This window comes from Poeciliopsis prolifica, unplaced genomic scaffold, assembly GCF_027474105.1.
Source record: "Poeciliopsis prolifica strain line A6 unplaced genomic scaffold, Auburn_PproV2 SCAFFOLD015, whole genome shotgun sequence".
Classification (NCBI taxonomy): domain Eukaryota; kingdom Metazoa; phylum Chordata; class Actinopteri; order Cyprinodontiformes; family Poeciliidae; genus Poeciliopsis; species Poeciliopsis prolifica.
The window spans coordinates 6,644,409-6,664,316 of record NW_026562390.1 but is presented as its reverse complement, the minus strand read 5'-3'; the positions used below and the strand labels follow the sequence as shown (position 1 = coordinate 6,664,316).

Below are 19,908 nucleotides of genomic sequence, written 5' to 3'. Positions count from 1 at the left end.
GCAAACTATTTGCAGTGAGATGTTTGCAAAACCGTCACACCTCGGATAAAAGGGTATTACTCAGATGGGTGTTGGTTGGTGAAATGGATGTGGCAGTCATACAAGATAAACTGGTTTCATGTCTGTTTAAGTGTTCACATGTGTACACATGCAAACAAAAAGTAAGTTGTATATTGAAGTCTTGGCAGAACCAGAGAAACGGTTCTGTAGGTGCAAAACTTATTTACTGCTTTAACTTTAAATACAATTTTCTTTAACAGAGAATGAGGCAAGAGTTTAACAAATGTAGGGGAAAAAAATTATCCACTAAAATTTTTCACAAATGAAATGGTTTCACAAATTATATGCTTCATTTAAAGAAAACAGTAAGTTGTGTGATTCAATGCAGGTCTAACTTCTATAATTACTGCAGTTTTCAAAAAGGATCTGGTTTAAAGAGATTAAAAATAAAAAAATTAAAAAGTTTCAAAGCTATTATGTGTTTTTCAAAACCCCAGACTGTGTTTTAATAACTTTATTTTCTAAAGAACTACCCAGTTCAGGTTTAATCAGTCTAACCATTTATTTTAAGTTGTTGCTTGTTTAGCTAGTGGCTATGTTTCGCATGATAAATGGCACAATTTGAGTGGTGAAAGATATTCAGTCGAAACATTTATTTTAATAAAAAATAAATAAATGTTTCCCCTCTTTGTTTCCATTTTCAGCAACTAATTTATAGTAACTTACAAACACACAACCAAAAACAGACATTTTTCTCCAAAAACTGTCTCTGAAAATAATTTGCTCAGAAGTTTCTTCTTTTACTTCTTGGCATGAACTTGAATATATTTACATAATTCTCACCTAGCTTTGCACACCTCAAACACACAATGAGATACCAACACCTCTTCGTTTCTAGCAAATACACCAGAAATTTTAAATAAATGATGTTCTTACTTTCTTCTCTCTGATATATTATAGTTTCATTATGTTTTGTTTTGAAAACAGGAAAAGTATTACACCATACACGTTTTACTTTTATTTTGAGAGCACCTCAGGAGGTGTAAAGAAAACCCATATTGCGGTATTTCAAGATGATTTTCAATGACAGACAGAGCCTCTGAAATGAAGAATATAACATCTTGTTTGTAATTTACCAATCTATCGCCTCGCTTTTGGAAACCATTAAAGATAACGAGAAGATTCTGGGCGTCACACTGAGATTCAACGGTGAAATGAAGCATAAAGACAGACATTGTTTTATGCTCCAGCAGGTGGTAGAGAAACACAACTCTGTAAATAAAACACAGCCACTAAGATATTTAGCTTGTTAGTCACAGATTGCCAGTGCCAGTAACTGCCATATGAGCAGAGAAGAGCGCTCCTAAAAAAAAGACACAACGCAAAATGAAAGAGAGAATGCTGGCGGTCAAAAAGTATCCACACCCCTTGAACTTTTTCCACATTTTTACATTACAACCACATACTTCTGAATATTTTACTGGGATTTTATGTCATTGATCAATATAAAATAGCAATGATTGTGACGGTAGTGGCTTTCCTTACATCTAACTAGAAATTTAGAAGGCAGTGCAAGCAACTACCTTAAAATCCCTTTTATCTGATTAGTAAACAGAGTGTGAAATTTAATCTAAAAATATTTAAGATGCCCTGACGTCCCACATTTTCTAATTGCTTTCATAAAAAATGTGATCCATTTAATTTACATCTATGTTTTCGGATAACAAACCTAAAACAAAAAGTATTTCTCAAGCCTTTCTGCTTCATGTAATCCTAATCCTAATATCATTTAATTTAAATTCACTGCAAAACACAGAAAACGATTTTCTGAATTGACTGCACATTTTACAGATCGTTGTGTGCTCCCCTGAGTGAAACATGTTTTGTTCACATGCATATGAATTACATTAAACAAATAAAAAGTGGGAAAGTCCAGTTGTGGATCCTTGTCCTTAATTCTACAACTTGTATGACAAGTTGGTCCAAAATAATGGAGCCAAGTCGAGATAAAATAGTAGGAAGGAAAAAAAGAAAGGCCAATAAGCAGGTGAATGGTCTGCATTTACTTTTTAACAAGCAACATAGTTGAGCTGTGTCAGATGACAGGCAAAGTAATGCTCTTGTATTGTGGTTTAAAAGACTTGAGATAAAGTTAGAAGAACAGTAACTGATAAGAAAGCGGAGATAAAGAAAGCCAGCCAGACTGTGCCAGGAAGGTTCTTCACTGAACCTGTTCTGCATTGTTGTGAAGCAGGAAGTTTATTTTTATTTCTCTTTCCTTTTAGCAGCTACAACAGCTTCAGCTCAAACAGACAAAAATGCAAAGATCATAATTGTTAGTCTTGAATGAACAAACTAATAGAATAACAGCAACAGACCTCATTGACTCACAAACATAGTAGCTATCATAAATCACTGTATTCACAGAAAAAGAAAATCACTGACTTCAGATCAATGGGTATAAAATTCAGTGAAGTTAAGGAAAAACATTTATAGCCTGTGACATAAAGTGAAAAAGATTTTATAGGTGTGATAAGATCTAGTCAAAACTACATCCCCTCTCAGGACTGAAAGGAACATTACAACCAGTTATGCGATTACGCGAGGCTATTATCTGGTCTATTTGATGTCACCTCCACTGAGCAGCCGCTTTGTATCTCCCCTGTGAGTGTTTCTTTTCATTCAATTAGCCAGAAAAGTGTTTGCAACCAATGGTTGGGATTCAGTCTTTTTCCAGACTCAGCTGCCACAGAGAGCAACTTTGCTGAATGAGTCCGACAATGAGCTCAAACAGAATATAAAGAAATCAGTAAGGAGGGGATTTAAGAAAAACTGTTGTTTTTGTCTTTCTCTCAGCCACACAACCAACGTGAATGGACACGAACACCACAATGACAAAGAATAACAGTCGCTCTGGGTTTCATACGGCAGCTTTTAACAGAAGATCTTTACAACTCAGTCTTACCCAATCACTTCCCCTCTTCTTGGGTTGTCATAATTACAGACTGCCTCCTTGTCTGCACTTTGGCAATAGTGAGACTTTACCACCGTGTGAAGGTGTGTGTATGCGTGCGTATGGGTGCGCTGTCTGATGAACCCACCAGAAAAGGGTCTTAACACTTTCCATCAGGCTTATAGCCACACTCCAAGTGAAGGTCTCAGACAGAAAGGTGTGAGAGCAAAGAGATGAGTTATGGAGAGCTTGGTGAAAATACGTGCGGCTTTATGCCACGTGTGATGAGATTAACTTCTTAAACAAGTCACGACAAGCTGCCTCCTATTTAAATATACAGCCACAATAAATCTAAATACTGAAAATGTATTTTATTTCAGTTGAAAACTAAAACTAATATACAGATTCATAAAATACAGAGTGATATTTTAAGTGTGTCCAAACATCTGAATGCTACCAGACTAATGATTTAAAAGCTGTGATATAGAAATGTAATGGTATAGCCTTAGCATTTATCCAGTCAAACGGCTAAGAAAAAGAATTGCTAATGAGACCGACTACTCACAGAGAGCTGCATCTGAGCATGCCAATGTAAAGATAAATGGATAAAAAAAAACATGGTGGAAAAATGTGAACAAACAGAAGTAATAAAAGAGGATTATGAAGCAAGCATTCAATGCATATAGCAAATCAGTGAGCTGGCATGCCTTCCTTCAAAATGTATTTCCTTAAATATAATACTAAATAATTGTATTATAACGAGAAATAATTTACACAATTGAATTTATTAAGCCATTATCACCAAAATTAAAAGAAAGTAACCATTACAATTGAATTATATTACTTTGTGTGTATTGAATCTATACAACATCATGAGATAATACTTATTCTTCTCACCACTTGAAGTCCACAAATAGTGTTAATCACTGGAAGGCATCAAATTAGGATGAAAGAAGACAAGCGCACATGACTCCGTGATTATTTTAATGGCTGCTCTCACTTTTTTCTTTAAAATATTCTACATTCATAAAGTGATTAGCAGATTACTATTCAACCCTGAATCAATTAAAAATTTATTCAATACAAAGATTATGGACAGTTGGAAGTACATCTGAAATTAGACCCACATAAAAACAAATCACAATAATAGTCAACACAATAAAATAAAGAACCTCTCAGATGTAATAACTGGCAGGTTCTAATAGTTTTAATGCATCATAAACATTAACATGTTTTGCTAAATGAATTGACTTAAGCCTGTTGCAATAAATCAATAACATAAGACATTAAAGCAAGCTTGATAATTTCCATTTGAATGACTGATTGTTTTTCTTGAGTCTCTCTTTCTCCCAAGGATTGGATATGAAAACATCTTCAGTTTTCTTATCCAGTTGGTGCTCTGGTCTCAACTAAACCTTTCTGAAGGCAACTAGACTTCGGTATCCATTTTATTAGTTATTTCAGTTGTCTTGTCTATTTAAAAGGTTACAGTTTTAAATGTTATATAACATTAAAGGTTATTGGTCTTTGACAGGGTGTACTTGCATTACGGTCATATCACTTGAAAATGGTCTCAAAATGATGTTACCATTTATTTTGACAGCATAAATAAACTTTGATGCCTTAAACATCACAGCAGCGACTCTGATGCTACGGCTCATGTTTGAAAAGAACATTATGATCATGGAAATAAAGCCTGTATTATCAATTACATATTCAATAAAAACACTGCATCCGGATGTTTTCCTATAATATGGCAGCCCTGTCTTAAATAAAAACAGAACAGCGTGAAGCTGTCATGAGTCCAAGGCTACAGTGAGAAAATAATAGTGTGGGTAAATATGAGTGAGAGAATCCCAGAGAGAGAGACTGTACTCAGCCTCACCAGCTCCTGCAGACCTGCAGGTCAGCAAAGTCAGGATGCAGCTGAATGTGCCCTTGGTGCAGGAGTGTCTTCAAAAGTGTGAACAACACCAGATGGCACCTTGCAGATGTGCGTCGCTGTGTGTGTTTGACATTCAGCTGATGGCAGGAATGATATAAACACTTGAAATTCAATATGACACAAAACCTTTCACCATCTGGACAAGCGTCGGAATAAAAACATATAAAACACAATCTTCCCTAATGTGGTTAATTCATTTTTACTCCTAACATAACTATATGTTTCTTTCTAGCTCTTCGTAGTGCTATCATCCATCATCATTAGGGGGTGGATAGATGACCTGTCTACACTCTGTCCCTGCACTCTCTGGAGAGGAGGACAAGAAAGATAAAGCACATTGTGAACTGTTAAAGTTTTTTAAGGGCATCCCTAAATAAAATGAAAAGAAGTAACTTAGTGTTACAGCAAGTACATCTCTTTTTCAAACCCTACATTTAAAGCTAATTTGTTTTAAACCTTAAATTAATGCCTTATTTCATTTTTGAAGGGTGATTTCATTTTAGTCAAACCTCATACGTCCCTGCAATGTTTACTTCAATTTCATGCTATAAAGCAAGAATTTACAGTAAATCAGCCACTGACTGGACCTCTGACAGAAATTATCCATATCTGAATTGTTGAGCAGTGGGTAGTATCTCCTCATAAAAATCATTTCATGTCTTCTGGGGTACATGTAATAACTTGTTTGTTTTTTTAAAATAAGTCACAGGCAGTGGTGTTCTCCATATGTTGGATGTTTTGGAAAAAAAAAAGATGTTAAATATTTATTTTTAACCTGCCACAGATTTGGCTTAAACTTTGGATGAAGGACTTTGAACTTGACTTAAAATGACTTTTTTTTTCCAGACATTTATTCCTGTTTCAGTATTAAACAATCCAGTCTATGTTCTACGTCAAACTCAGCGGGAAGCTGATTGATCTTTAAATTCCTGAAGGAGGAGGCAAAATCAAACAAAAAGAAGCTAAATATAGAATTGAGAAACATCCAAAAGGCTGATAAAACACAAAGGGATGGCAATCATTAGGATGAAGGAGGAGTGGAGTGAAGCATACGGATGTTGGGAGGACGATCAGAGGACAAACTATTGTCTCCTGGTAATGTGTAAAAATAACTCTGCTGCTGCTTTCTTGCTGTGTTGCGTGGTGGAGGAGCTATCTAGGTCAGAAAATTCCCACTGAAAGGGAGGTGAGAAGGAGAGGTATCGCATTGATTCAGCCTGCTGTATCAGTCTGAGACAGAAGTCAGTGCCTCCTCACTAAAAGCTGTTCAGGAGGAGAGGTGTCTCTTTCATGCTTCCATTTCACACATTTGCATAACAACTGAATCTAACTATTCATTCTACTAATAGGCTGTTCTTTCTCAGTCACCAACAATTTTGCACTCCTCCATTTACATCCTCCCATGTTGTTTAACACCCTCTGATTTTACCCTTGATGCTATTAAATTAAAAACTCCAAAACAACCACTGCAAAGTTAAAAAAGAAAAAAAGCTCAAAACTCAGTGTGTAATAACTTTAATAACTTTTTTCAATAATGTGAAAGTTAAAGTGACACATCCAACTTGAAGTTTGATGATACACTTATGGGGGATACTTTGAACTTATAAAATATTGTCTGAATTTATCAGCCTTCTAATGTAATTACAAATGTCCTGTGTCCCGGTCAAGATGCCCCGAAATACTGATTTAAGTCCAAAAATCAATGCCATTGTACATCCTGGAAGGTCCAATGGATTTAAAGAGCTGAAAATAAAACCACATTTCATCATTACATAGTTTGCACTCATATGTTGTTTCCGCACAGTTTATTTATGTATTGTATATATTTGACTTTTTGCACAGGAGTTGCAATGGAAATTTTGTTGAATTCTGTTCAATGACAATAAAGGCAATAAAGGCAATCTATCTATCTATCTATCTATCTATCTATCTATCTATCTATCTATCTATCTATCTATCTATCTATCTATCTATCTATCTATCTATCTATCTATCTATCTATCTATCTATCTATCTATCTATCTATCTATCTATATCTATCTATCTATCTATCTATCTATCTATCTATCTATCTATCTATCTATCTATCTATCTATCTATCTATCTATCTATCTATCTATCTATCTATCTATCTATGTTCTGGATATTGCAGCATCTGTTTTTCTCAACAGGGTTTTTTTTCTCTACATCAAAGCCTTTTCTTTCGAAATATATATCAACTTGACACATAGAGCCACAGTGTTAAATAAACACCATGTTCATGTCTTATTGCTGACAATGTTGTAATAGTAAACAAGTTACTGCAGTGCTAGAATAAGCATTTCAATGTGTTTTCATATGATGTATTGAAAATTGGTCTTGTAGCATTTCAGTGCCGTTTCACTTAATTTATCGTTAAGTTGATACAAATTAGATAATTAAACCTCCCTGTAATTATGAATTATTCTCATAAATACTATATAAGATACGACTGTATGCGTTGAAATACACCAAAACAACTTTGGATGCTGCAGCACAGAAGGTTAAATACCTTCATTTTCAGGCATTGCTCTCTTTGAACTACTTGGATGTAGATTCACCAAATATAAACGTGATAACATATAAAGTCCTTTTAAATATTTAATTACATTAGGGAATTCTTTTGAAGGATTACAGATAATTTGCTTACATGACAGCACAAAGAACACTGTTTGAGTTGCTTTATTAAACATTTAAAACTGTTAAATGTTTTAAATGTTTAACAGTTTTTAGCATTTAAAACTGTTTAAAACAGCTGAGTTTTACTTCAAACCAAATTACAGTTTTAAGCTTTCTTTTTCATATTTTCTAAAGTGAAAAAACAACAACAAATACTGCATGGTGAGCTGTGTGATTCAGATTTTTCACTTCTGCCCTAGCAACATCTGAAGGTGGACGAGGAACTCATGTGTTGTTCAGCACTTCAGAGGTTTAATTAAATCTTCAGAAATGAAGAATGCAATAAGTATGCTAAGCATTTCAGTGACTTAAACAGACTATTACACATTGATAAGAGCTAAACGTGTGTACGGAAGATACCTAAAACTAGAATTATTTAACAAATTTCGTTGTTGCAAAAGTAACAACGCCAAAAAAGGCCAGATGCAAAATTCTACTTTTGGGGAATCTTGCTTATATAATTAATACATTAGACTTGACAAAGCCAAATTGATTTAAAATGAGTTCAGTGCTTAAAATACTTAGGACCTCAAGACTTGAATGGATTAACCTGCTGTGCCTGTCCAAAATGGGCAGGGCTGATCTCAGCTGGCTCACTGGCGGCAACAGAAATAGCGTGAGCTGACCACAGCATAAGTGGGACGCAGCAGCACACCTCTAAGATTCTTTATACTTTAGCCTCTTGCTGAATTAGAGGTTGTAAAAACAAGCAGATTTATACAAATTAAGCAAGATATTTGTATGTCTACTTTTAAGAGAGACAGAAATAATCCAAATTGAGACATAATGTTGTAATGGTGCTGTACAGCCTTTTGAAATAGGCCACATAGACAAAGTTTGATCAGTTCAACTTAATACATAATATAACACTGTCCAAATCATGCTGTGGTTTTCAGTTGACAGCAAGATAAAAAGTGGGAGCAAACTGTAGCTACCAACTACATTTTGCAAACTTGAGCAAAAAGGGAAGTATTTCTTGCTTAATATTTTACAGAATGTAACTAACTATATTGCAACTTTATTTAATGCAATTGGCTAATTTTCAGATATTTTCCATTGTAAGATTATGAGCAAAAGAAAGATCTGCAACAATTGACAAAGTAGCTGATGCAGATTTCTGAACAAAACAAAGCTGGGCATTGTTCAAAACCAAGGAGCTGCAAAGTCGAAAGTCCAAAAGTATGAAGCAATAAAGTCAGTTTATGGCTGACTATGCAATAGTAAATCTAAAATTTTATTCTCTAGAGAAACTTTGGCCTTGGAGAAAAATCCTTTCATCGAATAACAGATATATAGTTTATAACAAACCCCTCAAATCTGATGTACACAGAGTAATGTTTAGAGCTGCGCATTACACAGACACATTTATATGAGTGATGTCTCGCACGGGGCAGAATTTGATGCATGGTTTGAAAGCTGTTTAGTTTGAGACAGCAGCTCTGAGTGCTGATGTGACAGCATAGTTTACAAAAAACTGCTTTACCCTGGGAGTAGAACTGATAGGAACCTGACTACCTAACACTGACTGACAGAAGCAGAGATGTTTATTTGTTAAACAGAGAAAATGTGTTGCATACATATTCAACAACAGCACACAGATCCAAGTGTTGGTACTAGATTAACAAAGTAAAACAAATATGTAGTTAAGCAATGATTTTGGTATAATGATATAATTTTTTTCTTGTATCCAATTTCTCTTCCTTTAAGGTTTCCTGCAGAGAAATGAATTATCCTCTATGAGCAAGTGCCAAAAGCAATGCAACAACAGATGACAACTCTGTTAAGATATCAAAAATCAATATTGAAACGTATCATTAGGTCACATGAACTATCCACAGCTGGAAAAGATTGTAGTTCGCTGTCTGTATTTTTCAGACAGAGATCAGCAATTAAAGCAGGAAGCATATTAATAAAACCCATGGTAATAACCCAGCTGCTGTCTACATCTTCCATAATCAATAAATGACCTTGTGTGAATTGGGATCCCTTCCAGATAAAACCTTTGTCATAAGACATGATGTGTTTTTCCTGTTTATTGTAAACCGAGAATTAATTTCCTGTTCTTTCCTCCTCGTTTCTGTGATACAAAATGCTGCAAGAATGTTAATACTGAATGTGTCATTCAAAAGTTATGTTGCTGAAATTGTGCACAAATACTTTTGACCTCAGTGATATTCAGGCCAGTGGACAGATTTATTCAATATATTGAAATACTTAGAGATGTGCTTTTAGTGTAATACAATAGTCATATTCAATAAATAGAATGTGAATCTCATATGTCTCACTTGTCAAGGAGGAGGCCCTTTATGCACCAAAGCTGAATGAGTTGAATGTCTTCAGCTGTTGTACAAGTACCACTAGTGGCTCTGGGATGCCTTCAGTGGCAGAAAAAGATTTTGGTTATCAACTCCGAGCCGACTAACTGTTATGTAGAGCAAATATGCAGAAAACACAAAAAGAAAAAGGGACTGTGAACACTACTGATTTTTATTTCAACCAGAACTTACTGAAGGAAGTGGTGTAATGGTGAATACGTCAAAAACTTCCAGCATAAACTGATGCAGACAAAAAAGTGCACTAAGAAAAAGAGGTGGTGGCTTTTTGTTTATCTCTGAAGTCAGAAAGTGGATCTGAGAGTGAGACCAAACCCAACGTAACCGCATTCATACTGAAACTTACCATTGACCTAAATTGAACCACATTGCTGATTTTAAGGATGGCGTTCAATGAACCAACTGCTGCTATTAGCCCAACATAAAGTCTACTTGTCCAACATCAGATAAGGAACCAAAACTAGTTTGCACAGAAACTTATTAGTAACTAAAACAAATATTTGTAGCCAAAGAAAGAGCAAACACCCAATAATCAAAAAATAAGTACATTGTTCTACATTTTGAAAGTTGAGTCCCAAGCTTCTGAGAAAGAGGAAACAGCAACTAGGCAGAAATACAACAGTTTACGGAAACTTCTGAACGGCTCATAAAGCTGCAGCTGACCAGTCACAGCAGAGTCTGATTTAAGAGGATGGGGGCCTCGAAAGCACAGTCACTTTTGGGGCCCTCGGGAGACAAAAATACTACAGGCTGTTATGAACACAAAATCTTCACGGTTTCTAGAGTTTTTCCAAAAATGATCTTTGAAAAAGAAAAGCGTGGGGACAGTTTGCATATTTAGAAATTCAAATTATTTGAAATCCATGAAAAACAACAACCACAAAAAAAAGAGGTATTATGATTTGCTTTTCTTCTTTCTGGCACAATTAGGCATAGGTAGCTTTATCCATTTAAGTGGTTGCACAAAGTTAGAAAATGTTTTAAAATACAATATAACTAAATTGAAATTTCATTTTTGTAAAGTGCTTTGAGATGACATTTGTTGTGAATTGGCACAATGAATAATCTGAATTGAAATTGAGTGTTCTCCCATCCCTGCATGCTGCTGCAGACTTTTCATCACTTGGCTGCTATTATTTTTGTTTCAGGTATCATCCTTTACATGATCAGCCCATTCTTTAGTTTTAGATTTCTTGTGATTCTGTTTGCACCTTAGTATTTCAATAGTCTGTATTTATTATGTTTAGAAAACACATCTTTGCTTGAGATTTGAGTCGTTTCCATATTTGCTCACTGTTTTCACGTTTGCTTATGGTCTTCTCCCTAATTAGTCTTATGGATTCCTCCGAGACTTTAGTTTTTGAATCTCCTTTTATCCCCAAATTATTTTTACCTGCCTGGCTTTACCTTTACCTGCTTTTGGGTTTTACTCCTTCACATGTTGTGACAAAAATCGCTTAATACTGTGAACCGGGTATATTCCCCCTAGGTTATAATACCAAGAAAGTTTCATGCCTGGTTCTATTTTGGAGTTTTTACATACAACTTTAATGGAATAAGATGCCTCACAGTAATATGGGCTTGCATTATGCTGAAGTCGAAACACATAATTTCATTGAAAACAGAAAACACCAACTCTTGGGCCCTCGAAACATTTCCCCCCAGTTACTGCCAATTGGGCCAGTGTCACCAACAGTGGTTATGGGACTGATATTTTACAAGCTAAACAACAGCTATGCAAATACTTGTATGCATGCCTCCTCAGCGATCAATGTATTTAACCACAACTGCGTAATAGAGCACACCCTTGACAACCAATTTCTAACACTTTGTCAAAAGTGTTAGAAATTTATTAAATCCACTTTATTTAGGCAGAAGTCACCTTGGTCCATTAGCATCAGACAAGTTCTACTCAACTTTGCAGCTCATTATGTATAAACTACTTTGTATTACGTTTTTGCAACCCTAAAAGACATTTAAAAAGTCTCTTGGGAACCTTTTTGTTTTTACCACTTTTGAGCTAAAGAACAGTTTGTATCTTTGACTCGATTAGGCTTTGCTTTTCATTCCACGTAGTGACTGGAAAACAGAAGGTGAGGGAGTCTTTTTCTGTCAGCCTGTTTTACCAACATCATGACAGGATGACTCTGGATTGCTGCAGGGAAGATAGCAAACCGTTCAGCCTTCTTAAAAAGCTGGGTCTCCAACCTTGGAGTGCCTTTGTGAAGGAGGATGCTGACCTGAAACCTACACTCTCTGTGTGCAACCCAGTGTAGGTAGACCAAGTGTAAAAGCAAGCCAGTATGTTATCCCGCCAGTATCACAGAGATTCATATTTGTTTGCAGAAAAACTCACCTAAGTGGAAACATGGCATCATGTTCCAGGTGCCTTATTTAGAAGAGTTGTTACCAAACTGATTATAAACTAAGTTTCTGATATGAGAAGTATACATTGGTATCCAGGAAGGAGAAAGATTCTTTGTCCCAGAGATTAATGTGTTTCAGTATGAAATGTGTATCGAAAAGCATAAGGTTTTAAAATGATACCAACTGAGACTAATAAGAATGGGTCACTATCCACACTGCAACAAGTCCTGTATCAACATCATTTGAAAGGGCGCTCAGCACATTAGAAATGATCACTTCAACAGCAACAGTAAAAGACAGATTGGAGTTCTAATATGCATTTCAATAAATTTTTGAGGACGTCTTGTAGTCTAATTAAAATTTTTTTTTTTACATTTAGCCACACAGACCGTTGTTGCATTTGATTTTTGTCTATATATATATACATTTGAAAGAAATGCTAAGGTGCAATGTCATTTGACAAACTATTGGCTGATATTTGCAAAGCAGTCAATCTAAAGAGGCTGTACCTTCTTTGATTAAAGATCAGAACGGCTGTGGATGTCGGTGTCTGCAGATGTATTAAGTATACACTGTGTTTATTAATATCTATTTAGGTATATTTAGTGATTAAAGTACTAACACAGATAGCTATAAGTGGTCTTAGTGAGAGTCTCAAGTATTTGTGGAGATAAGCTATTCATGACTAGTTGTGGTTCCTGACCCCCTCAAGTACTGGGGTCCACTGTAATGTACTTTTATCTAGGTTGCACACAATTACAAACGTTTGTGTAGAATAAGGCACACAGAAATTCAACATTGATGTAGCATTTAGTCTGTTCATTTAGCCTCTAGCACTGTCATATACCTGTTTTTAATATCACAATGCAAAAGAAAAAAAACAAACATCTATCCTCATCTTAAAAGCTTCTAGTAATGAAAAGCTGGATTTTCACACCTTATATCTTAGATGGACAGAAGAAAGATGCAGTGAGACAGCTCATTAATAAAAAGTAAGAACAACATATAGATTCTCGCTGACAATCACAGTCCTTTTCCTCCAGATTTCAAGCTACACACACATGCACACGGGCAGCCGACTGAAAGGTAGCTGTGCATGCACTAGTCACAGACTGATGATGAGTGTGCTGGAGTGAGAAGATGAAAAGATCTCAGAGGAAATATGGTGGCGTTTCACAGCAAATGCTGTCATCTGCTCTCCAGCACGTATAAGTGTGTCAAAGAGTTCGCTGCTCTGCTGCATCCTCTGCTATTCATACATGCTCTCCCAGCAAGCTCCCCACATACACCTGAATCCAGCTCAGTAGACATGAAGCAGACATCACATTCTCAGACCTATATGTTACAGAAATTTCTGTGCATCCATAAAGTTGCAAAGTGGCCACACACAGCAGGTCTTGCACCAGATAAACTTTGCAGGCTTTGCATGCATCTCTGAATAAATAGGAAGGATGAGCAATGAATCATTTTATGACATCAACAAAAAGCAGGTGTGATCTTACATGTTTGAAGTTTTAATCTTGATTCTGGTGTGTCAGTCAGCTTGCCAGAATCCCAGAAATACCCTTTTATTAGATGAACATAACCAATAATAGGGTGATCCATCTCTGCATAAAATGAAAGCAACGCTTAATCTGCTAACCCCAAGTCAGTGGATCATTATTGGGGGAAAATACAGCTTCCAGCCACACAAGCTCACTAAAACCACAAAAAGATTCACTTATTTATCAGCGGCAACAACTCATATAATTATTGATTTATTGTGGCAACAGTAAACACTATAAAGATGCTAGCAAAACCCTAATGTTAAAAGTAGAGTTGTGACTGATACCATTTTTTAAAACTAGAAATAGAAATTGGTCAGGAAAGGTGTAATTAGTACATCTAAGATATTAGCAGTATTTCTTCCATGACTATTGTTGCATATACAGATTGTTTTATTTATTTTATCTTCCACTGCTTTCCTCTTAGAGACAGTTGAACTAAGTACTAGAACTAAACTGGCAACTATCCCTTCCTACTCCCAACATGGTCTACCTGGTTTAAATTAATAGCTTGATCTTCCTGGAACTGTGAATGACGGTAAGCTACAGTTTCCCTGATCTAAGCTCTTTTTGATACAGTAAGCAGAGCTGCACGGGACATGAGATGAGGAGGGGACAGGGGAGAGTTACTTCGTGCATGTGAATGCGAGAATGCATGAAGTTGAACGTGTGCATGTTGGAGAGTGAGGGAGAAGGAGAGGAAACAAAATGGAAATAAACAACAGCTTGGATCTGTGTGGAAACGGGCTACTGTCATATGGTCTGTTGGGTTTGGGCCAAGAGAGCATATGACAGTGTTGGGTAGAATGTTGAGCAACATTGTCATTATGATGCAACATCAAATAAGAATTAAGTTTACTTCTTAAACAGTCAGTAGTTTGGAGACTGATATTTGACAAGCTATATTCTGACAATCTGCAGGAGTCCTCCCGATATCACATCACATGTCATCTTGAAAACCAGTGATAATGTAAGTTAACCAGCCACTAAGTACAGATGTAAGAAATCACTTACCATCACTTACTTAAACACCAATTAAAAATACTGACACGTAATATATGATTCATCAGAATATTATCTATACAGTATACATTTAAGTATTTTCTCAATAAGAACTCCTACACCGAAGAGTGTTCTTGTTATCGCTGTCTATGTATGACGAGACTACTGATTCAAAAATAATGAATTTTGGGACATGGAAATGGTATTAACCATTTGGTTACCAGTCAAGTTCTAAGTAAATCTAAAAAAAAAACAAACAAACATGCATTTGTGGTAAAATTCAAGTGAACTAATTTATTTTCTTTTCATTTTAATTTGTTCAGAAAAAAACAATCATAGACTTACAAATAAAAACTAGGCCAAGAATTAGCAATGTAACAAACAAGTAGCCTAATAGAGGCTCTGATCAGGGACTTGTTGGTCAAATAATATGAAACCTGACTGATTTGTAGTTCACTATTTGTAGATTCATTTATTCAGGATTTTTTCTCTATAATGTAGTTTGCAATTAATTTGTATAAAATTATCCTATTGATATTTTTTGCAGCAAACATATCAAATATTTAAAAGAAAATGCTTCCTGAGAAGATGACATGATGCTTGACGCACTATTGACAGAATGTACTTTAATGCACTTTTTAAGTTGAATAAAAATCAAGTAAAGCTAGAAAATTTTTGGTTTGGTGTATAGTTATTTTTTTTCTTCTTTCGGTTACCTAAGAGTCTGCAGCACATGACTTTTTTTTCTCTTTTATTTACCATACTCCTTAGATAAAAGAAACAGAAAAATCAGTACCAGACATTTTTTTTGGATTGCTGTATTCATATTGCTAAAAAATTGTCACAAAACTATTGATAAAACAATATCTGTGAGAGTGATACAATGTCCATTGATAATAAATACATTTTGTTCTGATTTGTTTTGAAAAATCGGACAAAGCATTTCTCCCATAAATGAAGTATGAACTAATTTTTCACAAGGTCAATTAAGCCTTCGGTTGCAAATCAAACTCCTGATAACAACCCTCATAAAAGATCATTTACTAAGCAAGCTTATCAGTCAATAAGCTTGTAACACTGCCTTAACATATTTTAAGGATATAGACCCTTAGCATGCCCACATAGCTAGCCATTTACCTTTTAATGCAGCAGATCATCTAGATACCACAAACCTGGCAAACCAGTTCTTTCATTTCAGGTTCAGTCTTCATGCTAAATATCTGAGCCTTACAAGGCCATCTCTCCTGTCCCTGCCTCTTTCTGTCCAAACTGTCTCACTTTGTTTCTCTCCCTGCCTTGGATCTCATGTCTCTGTCACTCCGACCTCTTCCTGGATTCCACACAGAGGTGAAAGGAAACAGGAATGGCTTTAGAGGCAGTTAGGAGCACAATCTCAATTTCTTCTCTTTTTGTAGCCCTCACACTCAACACACAAACACACACACGCAGTCAATATTCCTGTTTTGGTGGCTTTGTTCCTTTGCCAGTTGCAAAGATGTTTCCTCAAACATGATGAAAGCCATTCCTGTTCCTGCAGATGACATGCAGGGGAGAGTGGGTGTTTGCATGTGTATTTGCATGTGTGCAAGATCAACAACAGAGATAGATATGGTCAGCAGGATGGATCTGAATCAGCAGAGTGCAGATAGGTCCTTTATTACAGTGTAAGGAGGAGGAACATTCAAAACAGTGGCACTCTGTTGCCTGCTGCCCCTTTGCACAGTCACTCCTTCAGCACAGCACCAGTGGGACTCCCAACTCCCTGTTGTGCTTACAGAAACCTTGGCATCCAGCGTCCATGTCCCCCAATAAGGAAAGCTTTTGCTAAAGCTTTAGCCAATTGGATTAGAGCTACATTTCCCTAGCTGACATAATTCCAAATGTGCTGCTGTAAGCTCAAAACTGAGAGATGGTGGAAGACTCATGTTTCACCGATAGACACCAGAACTCACGTGCTGCTGGGCAGTGCAAGAAGGAAGAGACATCCTGTGTCTGTTACTGAAACTCTAAACAATTTGAATAGGGAATATAATATAATCATCAGCAGAGCCGCAGACAAAAAGCAGACATTGGAGGGTTTACATAAAGAAAGACCTGAATCAAGCAGACAAGGGAAAACAACAAGTCCCAAAAAAAAAAAAAAAAAGGGATGGTGATTCTATGTGATAAGATGACATTAGGGTAAAATTTGTACTCTGCTGTGTCTGGGTTTTCCATCCAGGGTCCATAATGGCTTTGTTTGTCCTTAATCTGGGTGCAGGCACAAGTAAGTTCCATTAGTGGAAATTAAACCCATGTCTAAATCCACAGAGGCGAGCAGTGCAAACTCTTGCCTGAATCACCTGATTTATACCAGGAATATCAAACACCAAAGGCTCAACATTTTACATGTAGAAGCCTGGAAAACATCCAGTAATATACACAGGGAATTTATTAAAGGCAGCAGTTCCTGTAACATGCTGGTAAAGATGTGTGCAAAAAAAAAAAGACATGAAAAAAATGAATCCTTTGTTGCAGTATTTTGGAAGAAAAAACTACGTTTTTTTCAAAAAACATCAGACAGGCACCAGGACTTAGGAAAAAAAATAATCCAGGAATACAAACAGAACATAAAATAAAAAGTCTCCATGTCCTCATACTTTTGGGCAATGAGGAAGAGTCAATGCAGGAAACTTTATCTCTAATAAGATCCTGGAGTTTGGATTCAAGATGCACCAAGGCTTTTGCTGGCCATTACAAATAACTGTTTATTTTTTTATTGGTCTGACCAAAATCTAATTTTTTTTTTTTTGGAGTGGAGTAAATAAAAAATGTGCAGTATATTCTTTGATAAAAATCCTGAGACTGCAAGAAAAAAAAATCTCTGTAAATGCTTCAAAGAATTGGTTCCTGATCTTTATGTTATCTTTATTATATTTAGTAAAAATGCAAACTACATGCTGTTGGTTGATTCATTTCCAGACTGAAAACAGAGAAGGGTCGTAGTTTTAATGCTTTACATGAAAAGGAATAGAGATTCAAATCTATATTTGACCTGCCCCTAGTAAAAAAAAAAAAAAGCTTAAAAAAGGAGATAAAAGAAGAATTTATCCAATTTCCATCCTTGATAGATGGTGCATCTTCAGTCTAGATCTTTTACACCAGGGTAAAGTCTGAATATGAACAGCCTCACTCCATGTCTTCTCTCAAAACACACTGACAAACTCCACTGTATGCAATACAAGAGAAGCATTATATAGCTGCAACAAGCAACAGTCTAACGCCCCATTTCTAACCCATAAATCAGCTCTATCCGGGCAAGGGAAGCAGGAGCTGGACTTGTTCAACAAACAAAGACGCCCCACATTACTATCCCGACTAGGGCAGGTATGTCTGCCTCTGTATGCGTTTGTTGGGTCATATCAAGCACATGGAACTGGGTGCTGCACACAAAAATAACCCAAAGGCAACAGGGCCATTAGTCAGGCTGGAAGATCACCAGGGACCAGGACCTGATAAACCAGCACAGACTGCTGGCGCACAGCAGATAGCAGCTCCATTAATTAGCCAGTGAATCAGAACAGCAGCAAACTGTTGCCAGCCACATACTGTAAACATCAAGTAGGAAAGATCTCATTACGCTAAAGCTTGGAGGTTAACTAGTAGAAAGGCTTGTTAGGACCCCCCCCCCCCAACCCCTCTCAATTGTTGGAGGAATAAAAGGAACTACAATTACATCTCAGGTGTAAGTATGCAAACAAGCTGGTTCAGCGAGAAGGAGCGGGTGCAGCTTAGCGTTTCATCATTTCATTTCTTCTTTTCAGGCACGCTAAAAACTCTGCGGGTATACTTCTGCTGCAGCTGCTGCGTGGGGGAAATGGTTTAACCTCAGAGCCTCAGGAAATTACTTTTAGTTCCCTAAAGCGACGACCTGACGAGATTAAAAAACAGAACAAAGGTGACTGATAACTTTGTGTGTGTGTGTGTGTGTGTGTGTGTGTGTGTGTGTGTGTGTGTGTGTGTGTGTGTGTGTGTGTGTGTGTGTGTGTGTGTGTGCCATCTCAGCTGGCAGGTGTTTCAAACATCTCAATTGAATATAAAGGCGAACAAAGAGCCGAGATATCTCGCAGTAGGATACAGTGCGGAAGTGGCCAAACACCTGCAACTGATACTTATGCTATTGCTTCAATCACAAACAAAAAAAAAAAAAAAAACGGTAACTGAAAATGCTGTTACGATATGAAGGTTTGGGGAAACTTCATATTTTCACTGATGGTTCCTCTTTTTTACATTGGCACAGACGAGCGAAAGCAAACGCACACAATACAATGAAAATAAGTAAATTGTTTTTAATGGTTTCCCGTACATTTAATAGACACGAGCCGGTGATCAACTAAATTGCACATTTCCAGCACTTACAGCTTTGTTTCCTCTCCGAGCGAGAGGCGCGTGCAGACAGAAAACGTCCGGAAAGAAAACAGCAACTTACTGAGTTTGTTGGGAGTCCAACACAGAACAAATCCAACTGAGTAATGGAAGAAGCGAGAGGAAAAAAAAAAAGAAAAAAAAAACTTAGCCCGACAAATATCAGAGCAGTCCAGTTCCGACGAGGACAAGTCCGACACTAACAGCGCCTTGACAACCGGAGCAGCGAAAGCGAGTCCCGGGAGTATGGCAAGACAAGTGGTTATATAATTTTCACCTAAAGGCTACGTCCGTCATTTATACCACCAGGGGGCGTCACTAGGCGACAGTGGAGGATCTATGTAGACCAAATTGTCCCGGGGAACCAAGGTGAGGCCAGTTTTATCGCCTAGAGATGTAAGTGAACCACTTGTGCCTCTGGAGCTGCAGGTTGCAGAATCCTGATCTAGCAGATTCAAACTGGGATCCTATTGCAATACAACTGGAGCTAAAAGTGCTACATTTTAATTTATAATTTATTATTGAAGTAAAACTTTACAAATAAATAAATGATAAATATTTCTGCATAGAGAGGACATTAAAAGTCTTAAAATTTCACATGTTAATTATTTTTTCTTTTTTTGGAGGAAAGAGAACACGCCGCATCAAAGCATCAAAAATGAC

The 19,908-nt window shown here is 36.5% G+C and overlaps 1 protein-coding gene across 8 annotated transcripts in view; it reads right to left on the bottom strand.

Moving 5' to 3' along the window:
• Nucleotides 1-19,908, bottom strand: part of strbp (spermatid perinuclear RNA binding protein) — an 81,598-nt gene that overhangs the window by 59,642 nt on the left and 2,048 nt on the right. For 5 of the 8 annotated variants that reach the window (XM_055040304.1, XM_055040310.1, XM_055040308.1 and 2 more), the window contains exon 1: nucleotides 19,310-19,480. The exons of 2 other annotated variants lie outside the window; for them this stretch is intronic. The gene's annotated coding sequence lies outside the window, so the exon portion shown is untranslated. Of the gene's footprint in view, nucleotides 1-19,239; nucleotides 19,260-19,309; nucleotides 19,481-19,908 lie in introns of those variants that run through there. One more of the 8 variants, XM_055040307.1, reaches the window with a different exon arrangement.